The sequence below is a fragment of the Macaca fascicularis genome, chromosome 9 (genome assembly GCF_037993035.2).
Source record: "Macaca fascicularis isolate 582-1 chromosome 9, T2T-MFA8v1.1".
In the NCBI taxonomy this organism is placed as follows: Eukaryota; Metazoa; Chordata; class Mammalia; order Primates; family Cercopithecidae; genus Macaca; species Macaca fascicularis.
In genome coordinates, this window is record NC_088383.1 from 76,768,459 (window position 1) to 76,789,387 (window position 20,929).

At 53.0% G+C, this 20,929-nt stretch overlaps 1 long non-coding RNA gene across 1 annotated transcript; it reads right to left on the reverse strand.

The window, feature by feature from the left end:
- Positions 1 to 1,592: 1,592 nt before the first annotated feature.
- LOC141407694 (uncharacterized) lies at positions 1,593 to 17,114 on the reverse strand. The gene is made up of 4 exons (XR_012417847.1): positions 16,924 to 17,114; positions 15,517 to 15,657; positions 14,217 to 14,443; positions 1,593 to 1,859 (listed from the first exon to the last, which is right to left on the reverse strand). It is a non-coding gene; the product is annotated as an uncharacterized lncRNA (long non-coding RNA).
- Positions 17,115 to 20,929: the final 3,815 nt, after the last annotated feature.

Here is a 20,929-nt window from a genome sequence, read left to right on the forward strand (position 1 = left end):
AGTGGGGCAGGTGGGTGCTGGCATTCCTTCCCACCTCTGCCCTGCTTCCAAGAGGACCTGAGCATGCCACCCAGCCCACCTGGGCCTCTGCTTTCTCACCAGTAACATGAGTGGGCCAGACCCGAAGAGTTGGAGGTCCCTTCTTGCTCCCAGATACAACAGTTCTGGGACTCATGGAGATGGGCACATCACAACCTCCAGCAGCAAATTTTTTTGTTTCTTTTAGAGCCACCACACAAAGACCTGAGTTCCTCTGGTTGGGAGGAAGCCCTAAGATGACCCCAGCAGCTACGAACATCCTATCATCCCACCAACCCCAAGATTCCAGCCAAGGCCCAGACGACACTTTCATTCGTCTGGCTTGGGGTCAGGGGCAATCCTGGAGTCAGTCCCTGTGCCAGACGAGAGGAATGCTCTGATTGCCCAGGCCTGGTTCCCCCGAGTGAGAGTTGGCAGTGGGGGAGGGACAGCTCTTGGAGGAAAGTCAGGGGAGGGGAGTCAATATGGCCCAGGCTGTCCTCACTGACTTCCCCACAGAGGGGCTGCCCCCTCCTCTCTGGGCCACAGAGCCTTCCATGCGTCCCTGTAGCAGTGACGGGCATACCCATCTGGATTCCCTGTAAGGCATGAGCTTCTCCAGCAGGGATCATAGGACACCATCTCATTGATCTGTGTATCCCAGCATTCTGCTGAGGACAGGGCATACGGTCACTGCTCAGCGAAGATGTATTGGATGAGGGCTTAAATCAGAGGGCTGCATAAGCATAGAGCATATGCTTCAAGATCCATCTCGAGTGCCAGCTTGGTCACGGAGCAGGAGCCCACTTCGTTTAGGAGTCTGTGTTCAAAATAACAACAGCAGCAACAACAAAAGCTATCTCAAAGTGGTTTAAATTAAAAAAGGAATGTATTATTCACATAAGCAGGAAAATTCAGAGGTAAAGTGAATGTTAGGACTGGTTTTGTTACAGGATCCTTGGGGTGTTGCTTTTCTGGCTGGAAACTTCTGTGGCCGGTGGTGCCTTTGCCCCAGTTTTACTCAGGCCCTTTGGGCTTGTTCTGCCCACTCAGCCTGGCAGTCTGCACTCAGTTCGCACAGTTTGCACTACCAGCCTGGATCCCACACCTCCCAGGGAGACTGCAAGTCAGGTGTGGAGCAGTGAGGGGTGTGTGAGCGAGTGTGGGTGGGGTCCAGCCACTGTGCACAGTCAAACACATGAGCTGCTGCTGTGGGGTGGGCAGTTCCAGGTGCCAGCAGGCACAGGTGCCGGCTCTCTGGGAGGCTGTGGCTGGACCAGGTGCACCACAAGCCGCTTCCCCAGATGACACTGCAGAACGTGGTGGTGCCTAGAAGCTTGGAGATGCCAGGAACCGTGGGGCCCCAAAGAGGAAGCCACAGCCCTGGCTCAGGGAGCTCCCAGGCTTGGGGTCCCCAAAGGGCCACAGCCCTTCTCTCCTTCTCTTCATCCACAACTTGGAGAGCAAGGGGCATGTTTCAGCCCTGTTTGTGTTACAGGTCTTTTAGCCTTGCCACTTGAGAGCTCCTCAGTTCTTGTCCCGTGTCCAGGAAGAATGAGGTACACAGACAAGTGGAAGGTGAGCAAGATGAAGAGGAGCTTTATTGAGCAACGGAATAGCTCAGAGGAGACCCCCAGTGAGCAACTCCCCTCTGTAGCCAGGGTGTCCACATAAGTGTTCAGCTCTCAGCAGAGAGGGTAGCTTATCTCTATAGCTGTAACGCTGGCTGTCCCATCATCTCTTCAACTCTCAGCAGAAAGGGTAGCTCCTCTCTGCAGCTGATTGTCCCATCCTTTCTCCATCCTCTAGTTGAGTCTCACTGAGTCTGGGGTTTTTATGAGCTTGAGAAGGGAGGAAATGTGTGCTGATAGATCCATGGGCAGCCATGGGTGGGCCCAAGGAAAAGCACCACAAGTTTGCCCCTCTGGTTCTTAGGACTGGTGGCTCAGCCCCCCGGCTTCAGGCCCTCCCCAGCTTGAACGTGGGGCTTCACTGGGGACCTACCCTCTTCCATCCAGGAGCCTGTCTGCCTCCTGCCACTGTTCAGGGCACCCAGGCTGTTCATACCAAGGGGTGCCTGCAGGCCAGTGCTGAGCTGTCCTCACACCCCCTTAGCCTCCTTCTCATGCTTGTCAGTGCCCAAAGTCCAGAGGGGGCTGAGGAGGCAGGGGGCTGGCATGTCAGCACTACCCTGAGCGTGTGCACACCCAGCTGGGCTGTGATGGCACCAGGCTTGGTCCCATCCTTACTCTGAGATCACAGTGGGTGCTGGTAGTGGGGAGAGGCCAGGCAGTGGAAGCAGACACCTTCAAACCTGCAGGGGTAAGGGGGGCCTTCCCAGGCCCCGGAGAGTGCAGAGATGTCTGGGTCTGCAGTCACAGTTGGGCGACTGCAGCCATGCCCAGGAGGGCAGGACTCTTGCCTGCTCCTGGCCCCCAAAAGCACGGGGAGGCCAAGGAGCGATGGAACAATGAGCAATTGCCAGCTCTACCCTGGGCCCAGCTCTGCCTCAGGGCCCCTCTCTCCTGGCCCCTCTGCCTCTAACTGTGCTGTTCCCCCACCATCGGGTGACTCTGCCCGGCCTCCTCGCAGTGGACCCCAGGGCAGTGGACTCTGGGAGGCTCCCAGGAGTGGGCTCCAGGGACTGTCTGCCTCCTCCCTGCACCCTCCCTGCAGCAGTGGTGGGTGAGAGTGGTGAGGTAGAGCCAGAGTCCGGAGCAGCAGAGGCTCCAGGCCTGGCAGTGGGTCCTGCCCAGCCACGCAACTGTGAGAAAGGTGCAGCCATGTGCCTCGGGTATGGGGGACACAGGGGTTGCAGGGCACAGGAGTCCCACTGCCACCACTGCCACTACCACATCTGCTCCCGCGGCCACCACCTGCACCCCCCTGCTGTAGCCAGCGCAATGGTAGCAGCCACTCCGAACAGCCCACCGCTGCTATCAGCTTGACCCAGTGGCTCAAAAATGTCACCAAGGACGTAGTTTCATTGTTTCACCTCTGCTTTTCATAGTTTTATCTTTATCATAAGGCTGGCTTCCTGTGTGGTCTCAAGGTGACTTTTAGAATCTCCCTTGACTACACGCTCATCTCTCACATCAGAGACAGACAAGAGACGAGAGGGAGAACCTCTCAGCAGGCAAAGCAGATGTCCCGAGATTCACTCTGATTGAGCCACACATCTACCCAGGAGCCAGTGGCCGAGGCCAGGAATGGAATATGCTGGCTGGTGTGAACCCAGTGGGATCCATTTCTACCGGAAGCTGGAGCAGAGTTTGCTGCCTCCGCAGCATAAGGGCTCTGTGCAGGACAGGTGGATCCTCAGGGAATAACAGTGCTCTGGGAGGAAAGCAGAGGGGCAGGTGGTGGCAGCCAGAAAAGCCCACTGTACCTTCCCCGGCCCCCAGCAGGTGGGCTGCTCACCCTGACTCTGAGCCCCCAAGGGCCCTGTTTCCTGCTTTCCCTGCACTGTTGTCACACTCGCATTAGACCATGAACGTGGTGACGGCAAGAACCACCACTTATTGACCACTATATGCCCCAGTCTCAGGACTTTTCTCAGGCCCTGTACTTGACAGGCATTCGGTCAATGCTTGTTCAATGGCAAAACCCAGACAAAGCTGCTCACGCAGGACTCCCATGACATAGACGTCCCTCTGCCCAAAGTGGCCATAACAACTTCCTGTTTGTTTTAAAACATGGATGCTTATTCTTTTCCTTGCGTGATTTCCTAATTTGGGAAATGAAGTATGACTCCAGGAAGCGGGTTTGTAGGTGCCTCACTGCCTGTGCTTCCTGCTCTGGGCAGAGGTGGGACGGCGGTTCGCAACTTCCTCCAGATGCCCACTTCCCCCGGGGTGACGGATGACATAAATGTGGTTCCTCCCAAGCCCAATCACGGCATCCACGCAGCAGAGACACTGGGGCAGCCCCAGGAAGCCCGGAGTTAGGCACATCCCAAGCTTGGACTCTGGGGCTAAAAACAGCCTCAGGCAAGGATCAAAGAGTTCTTCCCACCGTGGAAGAAACCCCAGGGGGCATGAGCTCATCACATACTCTCCAGATGGGGGTTGGCCAAATGTCACTGTCTCCTTTGCTACATTCTTTGTCTAGTCCACAGGGTTCCAATAGTGGCCGGAGATCCACAGCTTCGCCCCTACCCCACCAGCCTCACCAGGCCTGTTCTAGGGTGGTGAGGGCAGAAAGGACCCTAGACTGGCTCCTAGGCCTCAGCCAGCCCATCAACCAAGGAAGTGCTCAGTCACATGCCCAAAGGGACCTAGAGACTGTAGGGGGCCACTCCCAAGACCTCCCTGCACAGACCAGCTGTGTAACCTCCTGCTCCTATTCCTCAACCTCCCCTCCCCACTGCACCCCACCCCCAGGGCTGGTCGGTAGAAATAGGGCCAGAACACAAGAACTTGTTAAGAATTGAGTAGCATGCAGCCCTGAGACACACTCCTGCTCTTCTTCAAGGCAGCTGTAGACACCACTTACTCTTCAACCAATCTTTGTCTTGCCACTTGAAAAGCGTAAACAAGGAGGGACACGGCAGTCACAGCCCCAAGGAAGGGGCCGCAAGCTAGCACTGGTGTCCTAGGAGCCAGGCAGCTGGAGTTTGAGGAGAAAGTTGCAGGATGCCTGGCAAGTGGCCTCACTCCTCTGCACCTTCTAGGCCTTTCCAAGGGCAAGAGCCACAGGGAGATGTGGAAGGAGAGGGAAACATTTTGCACTCCAGGCAGGGTTCAGGGCAAAGCACAGTGAGCAGGAGTAAGGTCTGTGTTCCTGACTTCGAGTGGAGGGTGGGGCAGAGGAGTGACACTGAGACACCCACTGCCCCAGAGCCACCCTCATCCCTCAAAGACTTAGCTAAGCTGCAGCAGCTCGGCTTCTGTCTGCTTTACACACGGGGCTTCTGAACAAGAAGGCGAGGGAGAATCAAAGGGGTCTACTGCACATGCTTTTGATGAGCATCTCTGGGGCTCCAGGGCTCCAACCGTGGCTGGAAAGGAAACTCAGGCTGGAGAGGAGTCATTGGAGGGCAGTGGGGGCAGCCAGGCAGAACTTCAAGAACTGCAGAGGGACATCCCCCCGTCAACCCTGTCCTCACTCATAGGAGAGCACGGCACTGGGCAACAGCCAATGACAGTGAAGGGTGTGGGCTGCACTCCAGTCTGGGCGACAGAGAGAGACTAAGCTGCATTCCACGGGACTGTGTACAAACCCCACTTTTCAAAACCAGTTTCAGTTCCAGGCTTTGTCCTGTGGGTTTGTGGTGTGTCGGGGCTTTGGCCTGAGGGGAGGCAGCTGAAGGCACCTGGTGGGGTCAGGTTTCCCGCTGAGCCCCTCGTCCAAGCAGGCCTGGGTCTCCCTTCAGAAGCCACCACAGCCAGGCCTGTCAGGGCTTTCATTTTTCTTTGGAAAATTCTTTAGGCTACTTTGCATTTATCCCCATAGACTGCTTCCCTCAACACACACACAAACACACACGTACTCATAAAACACAAGCAACTCTAAACACACACACACAAGGCCTTTCTATGCTACTGTGGATTCCCACCCATGCTTCTCAGTGTACACACATTCCTTTGGGATAATTTTACGTATTGTGGATAAAAAGTATGTGTGTATTTTTATCTTGCTCTGTCCACCTGATATATCACCTACATATTTTTATGTGTAAACACTGAGTGATAGCACTGGCTATTTTAAAAAAGAAAACCTCGGCGGGCACAGTGGCTCATGCCTGTAATCCCAGCACTTTGGGAGGCCAAGGCAGGCGGATCACGAGGTCAGGAGATCAACACCATCCTGGCCAACATGGGGAAACCTCATCTCTACTAAAAATACAAAAATTAGCTGGGCATGGTGACGGGCGCCTGTAGTCCCAGCTGCTCGGGAGGCTGTGGCAGGAGAATCACTTGAACCTGGGAGGTGGAGGTTGCAGTGAGCTGAGATAGCGCCATTGCACTCCAACCTGGCAACAGAGAAGACTCCGTCTCAAAAAAAAAAAAAAAAGAAAGAAAAAGAAAGCAACTGGAGAAGGTGATCCTTTAATCCCAAATGATTCTTAAATGGGATTCTTCAAGGCACTGCAGCCTGAGGACAGGGGATAGAGGAAGAGAAGAGAGGGTTGAAAATGCCAGTTCTGAAAAGTTCTAAGTGTCCGAGGAGAAACAGCTGGCCCTGGTCCTGGGCCTAGGGCCTGTTCTATCTGCCTCCTGGCCCCACCTCCCCTAGGTGAGGGAAATGGTGATGCCTAGAAGCAGCCCCAGAAGCCTCCAGGTTGGGGACTCAGCCAATCCCGCCCTGAGGACATCCCCTTGAGCACCATTCAGCCACAAAGGAGAAGACAGGCTCAGCAGACAGCGGCAGAGCCCAGATGCCTGCTGAAGGGTGGAGGGCACGGGTTCCATAAAAATGAAATGCAGGGCCCAGCACAGTGGCTCACACCTATAATCCTAGCACTTTGGGAGGCCAAGACGGGGGACTGCTTGAGCTCAGGAGTTCAAGACCAGCCTGGGCAACATGGCAAAGTGCCATCCCTACAAAAAATGCAAAAATTAGCTGGGTGTGGTGGCATATGCCTGTGGTCCCAGCTACTCAAGAGGCTGAGGTAGGAGGATCACTTGAGCCCAGGATGTCAAGGCTGCAGTGAGCTGAGATCACACCACTGCACTCCAGTCTGGGTGACAGAGAGAGACCTGTCTCCAAAAAAAAAAAAAAAAAAAAGGAACTCAGAATTCAGAATTCAGAAATTCAGAAACTCAAAAGCAAAATTAGGCATACAAGTGAAAACTTGTTTAGAATGAGAAAAGTCCAAACAAATTACAAGTTTTAAAAAGCTGACAAATTCCACAAACTTCACTAAATTCAAAACAATATTCCAGACCCTGAAGCTGCCTCTGCACCTTCCCAGCCACATGCTGCTCCATGCCCCACCTGCCACACTCCCCGCCAGCAAAAGGGCCTGCTCTGGTCAACCCCAAACACTGCACCTTCTTGCCCAGCACAGTGGGCAGGAAGAATGTGCCTGGGAGCCCTTCCCACCCCACGATGGCCTTGACCTTGACCTTGACCATACATGGAAGTGCCACAAGCATGTAAATACATCTCCCTAAACCCAAATAGACTCCCCAGCTCAGCATTTCCTCAGCCAGGTCCCAGTGGTTCCCTACCCAGCCACTTGTCAGTGCTCTTAACTGATTTCAGTTAAAGAACTTTTTGCAATTTTTACAAAAACATATGACCATGTGGACCCATTATTGCTAGGGCCACCCCCAAAGGCTTGTGAGGCTCTAGTGCACTGAAGGGCCCCGAGGCTGAAGCTTCATCAGCTTCTGATGGCTCCACTCCTGCTGGGGACCGTCACTCTTCACTGCTCACTTTGTCTGGCTGGCTTCTGCTGCAGTGTAAATGTCACCTCCTCCTGACCCCCAGCCTAAAGTAGGCATGTGCTATTCTCTATCAAAGAACCTAGGTTTTGCCTGCGTATTTTTCACAATTTGTGGCTATATTCTTGTGTATTTATTGTTTGATGTCTATCTCTCCCACCAGACTGTCATTCCCCAGAAGGCAGGGACCACATCTGTCTTGTCCACCAAGCGTTTCCAAAGCCTGGTGCCTACTAAGCCCCCATTCATAATGACAGAGTGAGTAAAAGGTGTGCTGCTTTGTGATTCTGAGTTACACTTTGTAAGCGGCAGAGCAGATGCTGGATGAGCTGCTCCCTCATCACCCAACTCTGCTGAACCATCTCCTCTCAACAGAAGAGCTAACCGCCTGCTAAGTCCACACATGCACAAAGATATAAAAACCCAAAATAAAACAACAGAAAGGAGGAAACGATACCAGGGATATCATGGGGAATCATCTATGGAGCACCACCCCTTTCTAATGTGTATTAGAAATATGAAAAAGATCATAAAAAGTATAGAAACACAAGAGCGGTGCTTTTGAACAATCGGAAAGTTCTGGAAGGCTCAAAAGTAAGCAAGACAGAGACACAGGGTGGAATGGGTTAAACCCACTATGCACACATGAAACACACTACATGATATGAACATTTCTTAGAAATATGAAATTCAGCTAGAAAAAAGATCAGCCAAAGGCATAAGAAAGAGAGTGAAAGAGAGGGAGAGAGAAAGGGAGAAAGCAATCATTAAGAACTCAAAATTTAGCAAAATGAGAAAAGTTACCTAAAAGACTAATGATTCTCAGCCTGAGCTAATACTAGCCTGTCCTGTCTGCAGTGTGGCACATGTGAGGAACAAATCTTTCAGGCTTGTCATCAGCCTGACAATGCTCGTGTGGAGTTGGTTTTGGGCTTGGCACTGGAGTGGGGAGGCCACCACCCCTCATGCCACTCCACAGAAACGCCTCCTGGGGCCTTAACTCTGCTCACTGGGAACTCTCACTCCCAGAGGGGAATCCAGGAGTCCAGGAGCAGAGGGCTGATATTCCTCCTGCCCCCAGGCCTGTTTCCATGGTGACAGCGACCCTCAGGCTGCAAACACCAAGAAGGGAAGTCAGATCACAGGTCCTTGGAAGCAGAGCAAGCTCTCCCTCCTGGGGGCCTCCTTGCCAGCTCCTCTCAGCCCCGGCCCCCAGCCCCCAGCACGGAAGTCCTTTGTCTCTGGCTGTGTCTGTAACTGCCTTGCTGCCCCTCGGCCTCCCCTCCGGCCCCCCTTCTCTGTCTGCCGAGTAGCACATGTTCTCCCGCCTCCTGATTGATCTATTCGGAGAGAATGGGGGGAAACGACTCTTTAATTAATCTCCTGCCTTAATTAATTATTGTAATGGCTTTCAACTTGGGGGGAATGAGGGCCACAATGTACTTAATATGTTTTTATGTCGGCGAACACATTTTCTACTTGGCAGAGAAAGAAGAGGCCTGTTTTGGGTTTGGAGCTCCGGAGTGATTTATAAAGGGCATTAACACCAGAGGAATACTCCTGCTGCGGACTCACGGGTTGGCTTTCTCTGGTGACCAACTTTCACCCTCCACCTCTCCCTCTCCCTTCGAGCTCCCCCAGTCTGCCCACCTCTCATTCCTCCCTTTCTGGTACTTCTCCCCCTTCTAACCTACCTCTTTTGCCTGGATTCACTGTGCTCATTATTTCCACCTTACCCTCTCACTGTCACTGTTTCTCCAAAGACGCTTAAGGAAAATGGCCACCGAGCAGAAGCTCTCAGGGTTGGCGTGCATTGACTGCATGGAACAAGTCAGGGGCGTGGAAGGACACTGTGGGCAGAAAAGGTGGGCATCGGGTCAGCTTTGGCCTGTTTCTCTGTGGTGACCACTCACGCACCCTATGAAAGGCGGAGAAGGTTATCAGGAATACCTCATATAAATAAAATTCTTTCCAGGCCTCAGTGACCCTGGGTGGGAAGCCCTTTGGAGAAGGCTCCCAGGTTTGCCAGGAGTGGGGAAAATGCTGTCTGGGCTGGCAGAATTTCTGGACAGAAGAAGATGAAGTAAAGAAGAAAAACAGTCCCACAAATCACTCCTCAATGAGGTGAGAGTCTCCACGGCAACCTGTCCAGGGCTGAGCACCAAGGAGGCAGGAGATGTACCGTCACCATGGAAACCACATCCTAGAAATTCACTGATATTGGTCCCTGTTTGCCTCTGCAGATGAAGTGTTGGGGGTGGGGACTAGACCCGCAGGGTCCCTGGGGGAACTGGGACGAGGTGAGCATGAGGAAAAAGAAGGGGCAGGAGAGATGAGCGAGGTGAGAGGACAGGAAGGAGAGGTGGAGAGAGAGCAGGAAATGTGAAGGGAGGAGGGGAAGTTCCCAAGAATGAGACAGCCTCTCTCAGGGGCACCCTGAGCTCTCTGGCCCTTCCCCAGCAGGGGACGAAGTGCTCTGTGCCATGCAAGGGGTGCACCTGGGAGCTGAGCCAGGTGGAAAGGCCTGAGCTGGAGCCCAGGCTGAGTCTCGCTGTTGGAGATAGGCACCCACCCATCCTGGCTGCTTTTATTCCATCTCTGGTTATCATCTAGTCAAGATGAGTAAATGGAGCACATCTGGGCGCCCATTCACTGCCCATACTGCAACCTGTCAAAGGATCTGGGACTAGAGGAACCCAATGTGCAGTCTCCAGTTGCTCCCCTGCCCCTGGGTGCCCACACACAAGCGTGCCAGGGCGGGAGGGTGATTGGAAGCTGAGCTCCAAAACCGGCCTCTTCCCCTAATTATACCCAGACCCCGGGTTGCCATTCTCTTTTTCTTGAACTTAAGTGGCAACTGGGTGCCTAGCACCACCTTCTGGCAGCCATGATCAGAACTGGCTGGTCCCAGCAGGACCTCCACAGCAGAGCCAGGAACCCGATCTTCAAGCCAGGCATCAAACTAGGACCCTCCACCAAATGCCCCTCCAATGGCCTGTGGGCCGGATGAACTGTTCAGTCAAAGGAGCCACAGAGCGCATCCAGTTTAGAGAGCCAGCGCCAGCTCTGACACTGACGGGCTGTGTGATCTTGGCAAGCCCGTTGCCTCACTGGCCTTCAGTGTCCCATCTGTGCAACAGAGGCTTAGACCAAATTGCCCAGCAAAGCTCTGAGCACCTTGACTCCAGCCAGAATCTAGTCCCTACCTGGGGTATTCTGTGGAGTCTGAGGGGAGAAGCTAGGACCCCTCCTCCAGTGGCCCTCAGAACCTCTCCATGGCCCAGGGTCTCTATAAGCCCCACATGGTTCAAGGGGGCCCAGCACAGACAGGTATCAGTTTCCCATCACCTTCCCCTTATTAGGCGGGCCCGCCAAGAAGTGGGCAGAAATGGAAACCACAGCACACACAGCACCCACTGCAAGTCATGCTCCAACCCTCCTCCGAGAGCACGGCAGCCCCACCAGCCTTCATCTGTAGTCTGAAAGAACCCCTGGACCACAAGGCTCCTAGAAATCTGCTCGAGGAGGAGGAGCGCTGGAGAACTGGCATTCTCCCAGTTGATGCTGGCACCTCCTGCCCTTCCTCCATTTTCTGCAGGTGAAGCCCCACTTCAGGACAAGGGGCCAAGTGTATGATGCTTCCTCAGCACTGTGACTGAACACACGGCTACTGAGCTGCCTGCTGGCAATCGAGGGAGCTAGCCAGGGCTGCAGGAGGGGTCCTGGAGGGGACTGTGGTCACCCTGGTGTCCTGGACAGTCACTAGGTAAGTAAATAGAGGTTCTGAGTTGGAGAGCCAAGTTCAAATCACAGCTTTCCTGTTTAGTGTTCCATAACCTCATGACGTCTTCTCATTTGCTAGTTGAAGAAAATGGCAGAATCTTCCCCTGAGGGTTCTGCTGAGGATTAAGCAAGGTCATGTATGTACAACCCTTAGCAGCACTCATCATCATAGACTCAATTCAGAAGATTCCAGATTTGGGCCAGGCCAACTCTGACTCATCCCAATATTAAGAGCACGTTTAAAGTGCAATCTTGAGTGTTCCTTCCATCAATAACTACTTATTGAGCACCTATCACATGCCAAGCACTGCGGTGGACCGCAGGACTAGAACAGCAAAGAAGAGAGACACGATGCCAGATTTCTTGGAGCTTCTAACCTGGTGGGAGGCAAGGGAGAGTGGTGAATAAACATCAAACAAGGACACAAAGAATGAGTTTCTCTGCATTGTGATGGGGAAGCAAAGGTGCCAAGAGAGCATATGAATAGGAAGCTGACCTCGTCTGGGTGGTCAGGGATGATTTGTCTTTGCCTCTTTCTTCTTCCTGCTGATGGGAATGACAGCACAATGGCTGGAGCTTTGCAGCCATCTTGAACGATGAGGCACAGCTGCTGGATGAGGGGCCTGCATTCCTGATAACCTTGTGAAGGTACCTAAGCCCCCTCTGTATTCTCTATTCCTAACTTACAGAGAGAAAATGACTTTTATATTGTCTAAAGATGGTGTTGTTTTCGTTGAACTGCTGAACTGGAGTTAGTGTTGCACACACCGCCTCTTCATTAGACTGTAAGAACCCTGGGGGAAGATGGAGGGCAGCACCCAGCACAGGGTCTTCCTATAGAAGGGAGTATCAGTGGCTATTTGTGGAATTAGCTGATTAAGCAGGAAGGAGTTGAGAGGAGACAGAAGAATCATTGGACAGACAAATCAAGGGACAAGAAGCTTGAACCATTTCTGAGACATCTGAGGACAGAGCCGAAGGAAGGTGAGACAGAGACTCAGCAGCCAAGGACAGGGCCTGACTGAACAGGCCCTGGGAGATAAGTGACTTCTGAAACAAGTACCTTAAGGTATTGGAGGACTCCTCGGGGACAGCTTGATGCTGACCGTGGCCTTGAGTGTAATGTCCAAGGAAGACCCAAGACACGGGGAGCAGAGGGACCTGGGTTTAAATCCCGCCACTTAATAGCTGAGTGAGTTCAGGTAAGTTGCCTGGCCTTTCTGAGTCTAGGTTATCAATACAACAACTTAAATAGACGGGATAATAAATGTGAAATCCTCTACACCCTGCCTGGTACATGGTAGGCACCCAATCAATTGTAATCGTGGCCATCAAGCTATCAGGAGCTATGGTGGATGGACTTAACGTGACCCCATGATCCCAGCCTCTGGTGTTCATGCGTTTCTGTGATCCCCTCCCCAGGTGAGTGGGGCCTGTGAATGGCTTCCAACCAACAGAATGCGGCAAAGGGGAGGCGATGCCTAGAGCTAGCTCTGGAGTCTCTCTCCATTGCTAGCTGTGAAGAAACAAGTTGCAATGAGTCCTATACCCGCAAGAAAGTGCAGCTTATTCTTTCAATAAGTAATCTAGGGGGCTTGGAAGTGGACCCTCCCCCGTTAAGCCTCCAGATGAGAATCTAGCTCTGACTGGCACTGTCGCCAGCTCTGCAGAGGACTTGCTAAGCCATGCCCAGAAACTGTGAGATATTAAATGTGTGTTGTTTTAAGCTGCTAAATTTTTGGTGATTTGTGACACAGCACAGAAAACAAATAGAGGTGCTATATCAAGAACATATCAGTATGAAATATGTAAGGAATATAAAACTTCCCCTTTTCCTGCATGTCAACCCCACGAGAGGGCATTATTTTCCCCATTTATAGAGAAAACTGAGGCTTAGGGGAGGGGCTAAATTCCCTGAGGCCACGCAGCTCCTGGGGGAGGAGGAGCCAGTACATAGACCCCAGGGCCTGCTCTGAGCCAGGAGGAGCGCCAATATCCCTGCTGCAGTGGCAGCGGCCTTACCCCGCAAGGTGTTGTGCAGCTCCACGAAGCCTTTAGGAGGGTCTGCCCCGTCCAGTCCTCCACAGACCACACCCCTCCCTGGTGCCTGGGACCCAGCTGCTTCACACGGTTCTCTGGCACCTATCTGGTCCCTGAGGGCATTTGAGTTTCTAACTCCAGCATAACCAGGGCACTGGTAGTTACAGCCCAAGTAGATCCGGCCCTGGTTTCTCAAGGGCTTGGGAGCAAAAGGCAAGAGTCTAACTCCCCTGGAATAAGGCAGAGGCAAGGAGACAGCACATGCATCCCCTTCCTGAGCTGCGAGGCCACAATGAGTCACTCCCATGACATCCCTGTGTCCCAGGGTCACTGCACCCTTTGCACCCTGGGCTGGGCCTGCCCTGTCACCTGACTCCAAGGAGAAGCAAGTGGAGCAGAGGAGGAAGAGAGAAGCCCTCCCCAGGCTTCGGGAGTGGGCAGCAGTTCCCAGCTGGTGGGTCTTCAAGGAAGGCTGCTTCTTCATTTAAAAGAGATGCTGGGATACAGGCAGATGTCACGGGGAGCCTTGGGACGCCCGGCTCAGGGCTACATTTATACTACTGACCTAGGTTCTTTCATTCCTCCCTCCCTCCCCGCCTCCTCCCTCCTTTCTTTCTTCCCTCCTTCTTTATCCCACACATGCTGCGGGGTAGAGCTGCCTGCACTTACAACTTGAGAATAATGTTCCTGAGTGCACAGGTGACAGAGAAGTCGCCAGGATCCAACCCAGTCAAGGCAGGAAGAATGGGCTCTGCTTTTGGGGTCCCCTCCTCTCTTTAGTTGGGCTGGTGACTCATGCCTACTCATGCCTTCTCATGCAGTTTGCAGAGCAGTTCCCAAGTTTTGACAAAGGGCCAGGGCCTCTGTCTGGGACTGGGAATACAAAAAAGAACGGAGCATGATCCCCGCCCTCGGAAACTCAGTCTGGCATGTGAGAGGGAAGGAGCCACAAACCCTGCTCCCCGGGGACAGGGCGGCTCTCACCTGGAGGAAGGCTGGCTCATGGCTCTGGAACTGGAACCCAGGCTGCATGTTTTAAAGCTGCCCAGATGAACTGGTGGTGTGGCTGGGTTGAGAACCACTATCAGAGGAAGAGGAACACCCTGTCACAGGCGCTTGTGGTTGGCTTGTATGTTCTCTTGCTGACAGCGTCCAGATTTTAGCCAGTTCATCAGAAGGAAGTGATTTCTCAGGATTCGTTGGGCTCAAAGCTGCAAAAAAGAAAAAACAAACACACCTTCTCATAGACCGACGAGCACGCTCACACAGACCCATGCCTCAGAGGCAGATGTCTTAACTGCATGATACTGGTAAGCAGACATATTGGGAAATTTTTCCTTTTTTTTCCTCCCAGAATTTCAAAAGCAAATTGCATTTTACGTTTTCTTGACTGAGGGCAGACAATTTTCACTAATGGGCCCTGCAGGAGGTGATCTGATACAAACCCTCATCCATGACATGCTGCTACCCGACAGGAACTGCATATGCGTCTTCCATTTGGAGTTCAACACCACCCTAGATGACACATCATCCCCATTTCACAGATGAGGCACAGTAAGGAACTTGCCCAAAGGCACACAGCTACCAAGTGGGGAGCCTGTCTGATTCACGTGCTTCTTGCGCGAATGAAAAAGACAAGAGCTAGGCAATGGACCCCATGCCACAAATATCACGTTCATCGAGAGGAACCACCCGGCACGAGGCCCTGAGTAAGGACAGGCAACTGTGAGGTGTTGGTGGGTGCTGCACTGGGTGAGGCCGGGCTAGATGTAGCCACCCCCACCTAGAGAGAGTGCAGCCTTAAACAGTGAGCAAGCCCCTCCCACTGGGGTCACCTAACATGATCACAGCAACCCTGAGCTACAAAATAACCAAGTCTAAAACTTCTCACTCTGTCTCCTAGGCTGAAAACTCAAATCCTGGAAGGTCTGGTTCAAGACTGGACCCCAGTGACAAACCCTCTCCCTGGGGTTCCACAGCCATCTTCCGCCCTCCCTAGGGCTCCCAGATTCAGTTTGCTGGAGGCTGGTGAGGCAGGCTGCAGATCTGCTGCCTGCCAACTGTGTGGCCACATATAAATTACTTTAGGAAGGACATCTATTTTTCTTTGCTTGGGAGAAGATGAAATGAAACAAAACTTATGAATGTTCCTGGCACTAGGCTCAGCCCAGGACGAAACCACAGTGAATGAGAAATTATAATGGAGTTGTGCATGCTCTCCACCAGAAAGCTTTCCAAAATACAAGGTAATCCCAAGCCCAGGCTGACTGAGGTGAGCACTCGCCGGGAGCAGGAGGGCAGATGAATCCATTTGTAGTGTTATTTGCCGGAGGGAGTTCCTGCTCCTGTCCAGAAATTCCACCAGATGGCGCCACGAGACAACTTCCACAGCCTTTCGGGTCTGCACACCAAGGCGGTGGGGTCCCTGCAAAAGGGCATTGGGAGCTCATCAGCCAGTTCAGAGCTAAGGAAAGCTGTGGTCCTGGTCGCTCTTCAAGGCTTTTCTTAACCTCCTTAATCCAGATGTTCATGAAAATGGGTTGTTACATGGACACATAAAAGGGAACAACATACACTGGGGTCTTTCAGAGGGTGGAGTGTGAGAGGAGGGAGAGGATCAGGAAAAATAATGAATGGGTACTAGGCTGAATACCTGGGTGATGAAATAATCTGTACAACAAACCCCCATGATACCAGTTTACCTATACAATAAACCTGCACACGTACCCCTGAACTGAAAAATTGAATTTCAAAAAAGAAAGAAAATAGGGTATTAGAGGAAATGGGGACAGCGACGTTGGCAATGCCAAGCCAGGCAGCAGCAAAGTCCATCAAGTGTCTACTAAGGGCAAGGCCCTCCATGGTAGGGGTCAGTCTCAGAGCTGAAAGCGGCCTTCGTGGAAGTCTAGCCCAGCCTGTTTGTTTTTCCAGAATGGAGGAGGCCAGAAGGGGGTCACTCCCTGCCTGTCAGAGGTTGTGGAGAGGCCCTCTCAGCTCATCTCAGAGTGCAGTGTGAGCCAGGAGGCAGTGTTCAGGTGAGGCCACTGCAGGGAGCCAGTTGAGGGCAGAAATTGCACCCTATCCAACTGCAAAGGAGACTGAGAAACCCTATCAGGTTGTGACAGCCCCCCTCGGGCCCTGGAAAAGGGGAGACAGTTCTGTCAAGATCCCCACATTTCAGAGAAAAACCCCGTGGGTTGGTTCAGGGTCAGAGCTGCAAGGCCCTGAGGGTCAACTGAGTCAATCCCCTATGGTACAGGTGAGCCCAAGAGAGGGTCGACAACTCAAACACCAAAATACTGCAGGATGAAAACACTCTTCATGTACTCATACAAAACATTCCAGGATATATTATTGCTGAATGAAAAATGCAAAAGGCAGAGAAAACCGTGCCAAATTTTCTATTATTTGTATTTTTAAAAAAAAGAAAAAATAGTATATTCATGTTTGCTCATATTTACATAACTAAATTCTGGAAGTATTTAGAAGACACTAAGAACAGTAGTTATAGTGGAGTGGAGGAAGGGTGGATGGATGGGGACAGAGGAGGGAGAAAGGCTTTTCTCTATATACATTTGTATATTATATCATCTTTGAACCACACAAATGCATTACTTTACAAAGAGTGAGACTTTTAAAATAGCTTGCTCAAGATCATACCATGTTTCCTACAGTTGTGGGGTACTGTTACCTGCCAGGGTGTGAAACAATTTGGAGTGGTGCACACGACGATTATAAACAATTTACAAACACAGCACCGAATCATACGGTGAGGAAGTCATTCTTCTTTCGTTTCTCTTCCGTCCTCTGAATCCATTGAGGAGAATGTCTCAGTGAGGGGCCAGTGAGGCTTCAGTACCACTCCCAATCTTCATAAACTGACTTTTGTTTTAACAAAGAAAGCAGGCATCAGGCTAAGGGCTTGGACAACAGCAGTGACTAGCTAAAATGGAATATCATTCGTTTTTCTGTCCTGAATTCATGTGTACGAATACCTACTGTGAACGGCAAGTAGTGCTGGCTTTCCATTTACAATAGTAACATGAAGCTTCCTTTTAAAACAGTAATTTAAGATGTGAGCCGCCATTAAAAAAAAAAATGTTAAGTGAGTCCTAATACCATTGCTCTGTGAATACAGTAACATTGAGTACTAACCTGTGCCAGAAACGGCTAAGTGCTTCCCATGAATTAATGTACTTGATTCTCTCACCCTGGGAAGTACAGATGAGGACAAGGAGGTTTAGGGAGATGCTGGGTCGTGCCAAGATCTCTGGTTAATAGAGCTGAAGCCAGGAATGGGAAGCAGGCATTCAGCCCCCAGCAGGGCCCCTGCCCACCAGAGGGACTGAAGCTGGCCACAGGGCCAATGCAAACCAGCCCTGTGCCCCACCTGCCTGGGCACTTGAGGCAGTGGCCCTCCGGCTTCATCTCAAGCAGCTCCACCCTTCTCCTTCCAAGTTCTGAGTCCCTAAAGCCATCTGCTTTCGGCTCTGCCCCCAGTCTCAAAGCAGAGGCTCAGAGGCACACACACACCCCTCCATACACACCCCCTTTGTAATTCTTTGAAGCTCTCCCTCTACCTGCTTCTTGAACTTTCTCTTGCTGCTCTTTTGTGCACTGGGTGGCAGCACCAGGTGGGGTAGGCTTGCTTGTCCTACTGTCTGGACAGGCTGCAGATTCTCTATCTAGTTTTGGCAGCAGAGCTCTGCTGCCTCCCTCCCCTGCCCCCACTCAACCCTTTGAGAGATAACTGGATTTGTCACTTTGCAATTAAAATATGCATTCGGGAATGCAGGGAAGAGAGCTAAATCTTCATGACTGCGGCCCACGGCTGGGAAGCCACTGAGGCCACCCAGCTGGGCAGCTGCAGTCAGTATCCTCGCACCCACCTCTGTGCCCTCTGCCCCCACACAGCTGATCCCATGGGGCTGCAGGCAGGTCTCAGCAGATAGTGCAGCTGGGCATCTGCATCTGCAGCAGGTTTCCAGACGACGCTGATGCGGGTACAGCCAGAGGTAAAACAGAGGAGTGGTCAAGAGCATGGGCTGTGGGCCTCTGTTTGAATCCTAGCTCCACCCAGCTCGCTTTGGGTCCTACAGCAAGTTATAAACCCTCTGCCATGTCCTCTGCCATGAAATAAAGATGACAGTGACAGTACTTATGTCATAAGGTGCTAGTGACAATTAAATGACATAAATGCTTAGCACAGGGCCAGGCACTCCATACACTCTCAACAAACATCATCCAGTCCTGACACTCAACACCAGCAACAAGCCCCTCAGCTTCTAGGAGCACAGCGAAGTGGCTCTGTTTCTTCTCTAACAGCTGCAGGAGGGGCAACCCTGCTCTCAGAAGCCCAGCACTGCCCCAGTCAGGGCTCCCAGGTGCCTGGGACAAGGCGGCCACTCTGGAGCCAAAGTTGCCAGTACAGAAGCTGTGGGCCATGGTGCAGCACCTGTGGAGGCAGCTCGGGGGTGGGCGCAGTCCCCCTCTCCATGGTCCTCTGCCCACCTCTCACCCACCATGCTTTGGGTGATCCCCTGAAAGGCTCTGAGAGGTGGGCAGGGCCCAGATCGTCATCCCTTCACAGGGATGAGGAAACCAAGGCTCAAGACGCTATGTGAACTGTCCACAAAGAGCAGAGCCAGGCCTGCAAACAGGCCTCCTGTACCACCAGGTGAGCCATAGAGTGCAGGGGCAGCTTTCCTCCCGTCCTCAAGTTCAGGCATCCAAGTGGACAGAGGCCCTGGCCACTGCCTCAGGGCTTCCCCTCAGACCCATAGAGCTAGAAAGGCCCCAGAGAGGGAGCCCGACATCCCCGGCCCCCACCTATGCTAAAAGGCCCCATCCTGGCCCCAGTCAGAGGGAGGCAGGAGCTGGGAGACAGTTGCTTGGGGGAACTGGCAAAACCAGAGCCACTGTTTCACCTGATCTCAGGCTTGGTGTCCCCTTCAGGGAGACGATGGTCCCCACTTCCAGGACTAGCTGGAGGGTGGAGAGGGAGGAGCTTAGGGAGCCAAGGGCTTGGAATGTGTGGAGGGGACCAGGAGGCTGGCTGGTCCCGAGATTGAGCAGAACAGACGAGTCGGACCCCAGCAGCTCTACTCACCGGGTGGCCCCAACCAAGGAGTCAAAGCAACTCCCCACAGTGGGGCACTCCGCTCTTCAGCCCCACAGAGGCTGTGGAGGCCCAGTGGATCTGAGCTGCTGGCTCACATGGGTGGGAGTAGGAGCAGCTCTCCCCAGGAGCAGGGCTGGAAATCCAGCCTGCCACGGAGACGCAGGGCTTCGAGGATCAGCAGAAACCTCCCTGGAAATCTGCCCTCTTGGGCAGGATTGGAACAAGACAGGCAGCTCAGTGTGGGGGTCCTGTCACACAGCGGGCAGAGCTGGCGGTGGGCAGACAAGGAAGAGCCCACCCCCTCAGTGAACTTCTGATTAGGATGCTGAGTAGACCGAGGCAGAGGCTCACTCAGGCCCCTCAGCTCTGACCTGGCCTCCCAGAGGACCTAGCCTCTGCCTGTGCAGGGCACAGCCACCCCCTGTGAGGCCTCAGTCAGTCGGTGCAGGGGAGAGACCCGTTGAGCGCTTTCAGGCAGGCCGGAAGTACGCAGCCCCAGGCCACTCCCAGCTGCAAGCTGCATGACCCCGGGGGGCGCCTCCCCACACTAAGCTGCCTCTGTCTGCGTACCTTCAGACACTGGGCTTAGGAAGTGAGGCAGAGAAGACAGGTGGCTCAGAGAAGGGCCAAGAGGCCAATCCAACCAGAGCAGCTCTATGGGGCCTGGAGCTCAGTCAACAAACAGGGCAAGACTTCACCGCCTCTTGGTCCCCACCAACTGACTTCCAGCCCCCAGCCCTGCCCCTTAGGCCGGCTAAGCACCAAGCAAGCCTCAGGAGAAGCCATCTCTGCCCACTGTGGCCCCTGCCCATCTCCACCATGCTGCCTAAAGCCAGGGAGGCCCCTCTCCTCCCGCTCTTTCTAGTCAGGTGCAGAGGGAAGCCCTGCTCACCCCTACCTTCTCTAACGGACCCTAATTCTCAACGGGCTTGGACTTTGGGAAAGGAAACTGAGTTCTAGAAAAAGGTATTGTTCTCAGCCCTGAATGTGAGGACTCAGATTCATATCCCCTCAAGGTATTTTATATATTGGGGTTTTCCACTCATCATTTATTTTTTCAGAGTCCTGCAGCTTTGCAAGGGGAAAATGAAAGGGAAAACCCACCCCTAAGAGAAGCTGAGGGAGAAGGGAGTTAGGAGAGTGGGGTATGGCCAGAAACTTCCCTGTGGCTGGCAGGTTGGAGTTGCAGGGGCTTGGAGCCAGGCGAGTGGGTGGGCCGAAGTATCAGGACAGAAGGAGATGCCATGGGGACCAGCTGAGACACCAGCAGCTCCTCACCAGGTGAGGAGCTTCTGTTCCAGACAGCATGGCAGGCTCTCAGATGGAGGGGTGGCCTCAAGCTCCTTCTTGCTCCCATCCTCCCCCGCAGACCCAGCAACTCCAAAACATGCCTTCCTCCCTGCAAACAACCAAACCCAGCGGATCCCAAGGAAAGGGTAAGAAACCTGGTGCCAGGAGTCCTTGGCTCAACCAGCCTCCCTCCAACCTATAAATAACCCTCCTCCCTCAGTGGCCAGGAGCCTCAGCCACCCAGTGCCTCTCCAGGCAGGGCTTCCACACAGACCCAGGGCTCACA